Raw genomic sequence first — 5659 nt, 5'->3', positions numbered from 1 at the left:
TAACTAACATTTATGAGTGTATTTTTCCCACCTCAACAGTCCTATATAACTCTAGGTTTTTATTTCCTTTCAGCCTCTTACTTTACATCACATCTCTCTACGCTCTAAGAAGATCTTTGTGGGACTTGACCTTGCAAAGGAAAGTTCTGGAGATACTGCATAAGGTAGGTGATCCTACCCTATGTCAGCGTATTATCAAATATTTACATTTAGCTAAGTTGAAAGCTTTCTATTACAATTTTTGCATATCTACTCTCACTTGGAACTTGTTTTGGGGAAGATTCTCACTGACCGTTTTTTAGTATGTCATTCTAAGTAGTTGAATGTCATTATGCATGGTATCCTTTAGTCTTGAAATGTTTTCATTCCTATACATAAAAAGCTTTATGAAGAACATGATTTTGAAAACTAGAATTCATGAAGCAACAATTTGAAAGGCACTTTGTTTACGATATGGTTTTCATAGATTGGAATGGGGGGGAGTCCCCTATGACTTGAAGCGTTTACAAAATTTATGGCACGGTATTGCAAACATTAAATTGCTTCTATCTATAATTGTATACAGTCTTGGTATGGAATGGATTCCGCCAGTAAGGTTGATCTCTGGTGGGGATCTAGTGCCCAACCTACCAGTGGGTGAGTACACTGGACGTGATCACGTAGACCGGTCAAATTTTATCTACCCATAAGGTTGATCTCGGGCGGCCAGTAGGGAGTCCTCTGGCTATTGATAATATTACATTGCGCGCTTTTGGACCTGTGAGTCCTGCGAACGAGTGTTCGCCTTGGGTTACGCTACTTGCCAATAAGGTTGGAAATTGGCCACAGAGAAGACTGTTAAGTATTTGATTTTTAATTGGAAAACTGCAAAACCAAGTGTTTAGAAATATATATTCTTAGTCATTGATTTCTAAGTGGAAAACTGCAAAACCAAGTGTTTAGAAATATATATTCTTAGTCATTGATTTCAAGGCGGAAAACTGCAAAACCAAGTGTTTAGAAATATATATTCTTAGTCATTGATTTCAAGGCGGAAAACTGCATAACCGAGTGGTTGGAAACTTTTTTTTTTGTAAAAGAATGTATTTTTCTTATGTAGCTTATGTAGAAATGATTTTCTTGCTTCCTATCAATTTCTGCATTGGCTAAATTTCTATAGCATGTTACTTCTTTTCTGCACCTGCATTGTTTTCGTTTTCCTATTAGCTGGCTTGGATTTGGAAAACCGGCTGGGCTGTTAGTTCATTATGTGGTTTAACAATTTTCAGATACAGAGGAGCGTCTGTAGACTTGCTGAGATCAGGCACTTGGATTGGAGCTTAGGAAATTTCTTGCTTTCTTTCATTATTCGAGTTAGACTTTTGTTACTTTATTAAGGTGATTGTCATCTAATAAGAATTGTTGGATTTAGACTTATGGACCTATATATTTATTTCATTTGAGCTTTAATTGAGATTAAAATTTCCGCATTTATTAGTTGCTCTGAATGTTGAGGATAGTTGATTGTAAAGGAGCCTTGCATGCTTGTGGGAACGACCCTATGGGCGTGCGGCGGCTGTCACGTGCGCTTTACCTCGAATTCTGGGTTCGGGGCGTGACAAAATACATCAATTTGTTTTTTGTCATGCAGAACGTAATTGCCACAAATATTGATTTCCAAGTAATGTCATGCAAAACAAATTTGAAAATCTGATTTTTTTTCACTGTTGTAGCTGATTTGGAAATCTATGGATCGGATCCAGTTCCAAATCTCAACTACAAATGTGAGAAATCCAAATCTAAATCTTGTGGGTATCCAAACGTGGCCTTAGAGAACTTGTAGAAATTGACTTCCATTTTGTAAGAACAAGAGATTCAATGAAGAACTTCATGTTCGGTACATCTCCAATACCAATAAATTTCTGGGATCACAACTAAAGCTTCCATAAATTATGTTATGAAAACCGACACGGAGTACAAGGTCTAAGTAAGATGAAATCAATTTATATGTTAAGTTCAAGTAGTACAATGACATATTAGTAGGTGTATATGTGTCTACTTCTACCAGATGGATGTGAATGCATCTCTACCTATGGGGGTTCATGGTATTAGCAGGGGGCACTGCTCCCAATGAATGAATACAATAAATGTTTTACACAAATGTTGTGTACGTAATTATCAGTGAGAACAATGGAGGTTTAGAGGCAAGAGAGTGGGATCTGTTGGCCAGAAGAAGCACCCTTCACATTAGAACATGAGGCGGTAGAGTCTCCATCTTGACCATTGTACACCAAGTTGATGTCGCTGACCTGCACGTTTTGACAGGGGACACCTTTGCTGCACAGTAGCTTAACCGCGACTTGGGATGCTGAGACACCCCTAATGTTTGTGAAACTAATGTCGCTGATCTTTTCTCGGGAAGGAAACTGTAAATAAGAAGAAGAAATAAATGAAATATATGAATATTTATATCTAAATGAAATCTAAGAGACAAGAGTGAAGATGGTAAACTACTTATAAGAATTTAATTACCTCTTTACTGCGAGAAGCATATGGGCAGTACTCTTGATCTATGATTATGGGATTATAAACGTTGTTCATAACTATATCTTCGAAAGTGAAGTTAGACGCGGAGCTAGGTGATGAAGCTTCAAATGTCTTGATCCTTACACCATTGTCGGTGCCCATGAGGGTGCAATTTCTCACATGCAAGCCAACTACATCTTTCTCGTTGGGGTATTTGCCAAGGCTACCAACACTAATTCCGTGCCCCGGTCCACAGAAAACATTGGAAACGGAGATGTTAGAGCTTCCAGGCCCGATGGAGACGCAGTCATCCCCTGTGCCAATCACAGAACGGGAGATCTTTACACCAGTGGAGTCCCCGATGTGGATTCCATCTGTGTTAGGGCTGTCCTCTGGGGCAGAGATCTTAACTGATATGATCTTGATGTTGTTGCATGCGAAAATGTTCATGTGAAAGAACTTACTGTTCACGGACGATATGCCTCGAATCGTTGCATCATTTACAAAGTTTCATCTTATCGACTGTTGTTAGAAGAAACAAAAAAACATTAAATTAACACGTGATTATGCTAATAGACTAGTAGGAAAAGGTGAACATGTTGAATTCAGGGTAACAATACATACTGTGGGAAGGAGCTTGCATTTTACACTCTTGGGGCATTTGTTGTGGGGCCAAGCTGATTCCCCTTGGCCATCGAATGTACCGCCTCCCGTGATCATCAATCCATTGATGTAATTAAACACAATCCAACCATCGGATTCGAACTTGTTGAGATCGGTGGGCGCCTTCACTACCCCTTTGACCTGAAAGACCATGGAGCCCTTGCACGGCCCCTTGAACACGGATGGGCCCACCAGGAATGTCCCTTCTGGAATCAAAACCCGAGCAATTCCTTCCAAAGCACATGCCTCCTTCCAAGCACTCAACAAAGCCTACGAAATAAATAAGTAAATAAATCATTTTCTAATTAATTAGCTTATTCGGTGTGACACTATTAATTAACACTATTGGTCCTTATTTTTGTTTAAGATTCGTTTAACCGAACCTTATTTGCAATGTTCTAAGTGTGCCTTTAGATTAAATATTATAAGCTACAATTTAAAACCCAACTTGGACTTTGGACGTACATCCAAACGAACCGTAACATACTATACTTAAATGCTATTACCCTCACCTCACTGCTATCTGTTGTGCCATCTGCAATTGCACCAAAGTCCTTTATATTGAAAACCCTGGTTGGGCGGTTGCATGTACCATCCATGCAAACAGAGACAATAGAGAAACTACTCGAAGAATACCCATCTCAGTACAACAAAGAATAATTTACCGAGAGATTATTTTTCTTTTCCAACCTCGATTCCTCTCGAATTTCTTTTTAATGTTTGGAATGAGAAGACCGATCATCTCTCTTGGGTATTTATAAGAAAAAAACTATCTCCTGCTCTATCTTCAACTTCTTTTAGTTTTTTGGTTTTAACCACTTGCTTGCCTTGAGAAGTTGGTAGAGATGTTAGGTTTAAAATACAGTTAAACTCCACCTATTTTTGGCTTGTTTCTATCTTGCAGCCATCCACATTTCTCTAAACTATCTCTATTTTTAGGGTTTTACAGCCGCTGAAATCTCTTTGATTCATATATACACAGAGCAGCCATTTTAGCCAATCATCCTAATATTCGTTAGCCCTCTCTCTCTCTCTCTCTCTCTCTCTCTCTCTCTCTCTCTCTCTCTCTCTCTGACACTACTTTGGTTTTGTTAGTGGTCACTATTTTGGGGGTAACGTCTCTGTTGCACTACAAAGACACGGTTCATAGCGAGTCAAAGTCATTTTAGCAGTGAGCCGAGTTAACTCAGACAGGCCACTTTTGAGTTGTTAGAGTTTTAGTACTGTGGTCTTAATTATATTTAGGTTTAGGCCATATTTGGCAACCATGAATTGTTTTTCATGAAGAATTAGTTTCTCAAGTGATGAGAGAGGAGTAGGGAGGATGGGGAAGGAGAGACTTGACAATGCAGGAATGTGTAAAGGGTGAGAAGTGGCTGAAAACTAGTGCTGCAACTTGGGTCGGGTTTTACCCGACCCGAAAATAACATGGGTCAGGCTTAGAAAATGACGCAGGGACTAAAATGACGCAGGGAGCGTGGGAGGTAGTAACACAAGATGGAGGTCAACACAAGTAGCAACTAAAATGATCTCATCGGGGGTTGAAAACCCATGCCACGGTTTGGAGAAAAGCTCCAACATAACAGATGACAGGAGCGAAGCTCCTTCACCCTCGTGATCAAGCCAATTGTCTTCACAAAAGATATCTCAAAAATAAACTTTATTCAAATCTATCTTCTTTCCTCATGCAATTACATTATATAAAAAGCCAAAACCTAAGAATAGCAACTCTAAATTCTTGCCTAGCTGTTATTCTCAATCTTCTAACTAAAGCAACATAAATAAAAGAAGAAACGTGACTAAAACTTTCCTAAAAGAGTAATCCCGCAATATAACTATACCATATCCTAAAACTGCCTATAACTTAGCCAAATCAACTCCAAATAGCGTAATCTTGGGCTCTTTAGATAGGTAATCGTAAAACCTTTCTAAAAACACTAAAATCATGCTAAAAGAACAAGATTTGACGTCTTAAAAAAATACCACAAATAAAATAACGAAAATAAGAAATAAAAAAAATAAAAGATTTGATTCACGTCGCACGTTCTGCATCAATCTTGCATCCGCTGCTACGCCACGAAGAGTGTCCAGATTTTTGGACTACATCAGTTGGAATCATAGCAGATTCCTTCGGTTGAAGAGGAAAATCGGTAGCGAGATTTGCATGGATTCGCGATGGCTACAGACTATCTTTGGTCACTTCAAAGGAGGGTTTCTAAATTCCAAGATTGGGAGGTGACACTGCAATTAAAATCGTTTTATTATTACCTAGAAGAAGAAATCATAAGTTGAGACTCTCCACCAATCTATGATGAATACTCGGAAGATGGGTATTTAATTTTTCCTAAGAGTTCAGATAAATCGTTGATTCTTGATGATGACAAAATGATCAATGATTCACTTGAAAAGCTAGTTGATGCGCCCAATGAAAACATGAATGTGGAAATTGAGGAAATTGAATATGACGGCTTGGAGATTGAAGTGATGGGCC

The 5659-nt window shown here is 38.6% G+C and overlaps 1 pseudogene; it reads right to left on the bottom strand.

Annotated features, from left to right (window-relative positions):
* Window positions 1–2177: 2177 nt before the first annotated feature.
* LOC143869869 (exopolygalacturonase-like) lies at window positions 2178–3808 on the bottom strand (annotated as a pseudogene).
* Between the last annotated feature and the right edge of the window lie 1851 nt (window positions 3809–5659).

This window comes from Tasmannia lanceolata, unplaced genomic scaffold (genome assembly GCF_043159265.1).
Source record: "Tasmannia lanceolata isolate RefF3 unplaced genomic scaffold, GAP_Taslan_0.1 ptg000003l, whole genome shotgun sequence".
In the NCBI taxonomy this organism is placed as follows: Eukaryota; Viridiplantae; Streptophyta; class Magnoliopsida; order Canellales; family Winteraceae; genus Tasmannia; species Tasmannia lanceolata.
Note: the sequence above shows the minus strand (reverse complement) of the source record. Positions and strands in the feature narration are given on the sequence as shown.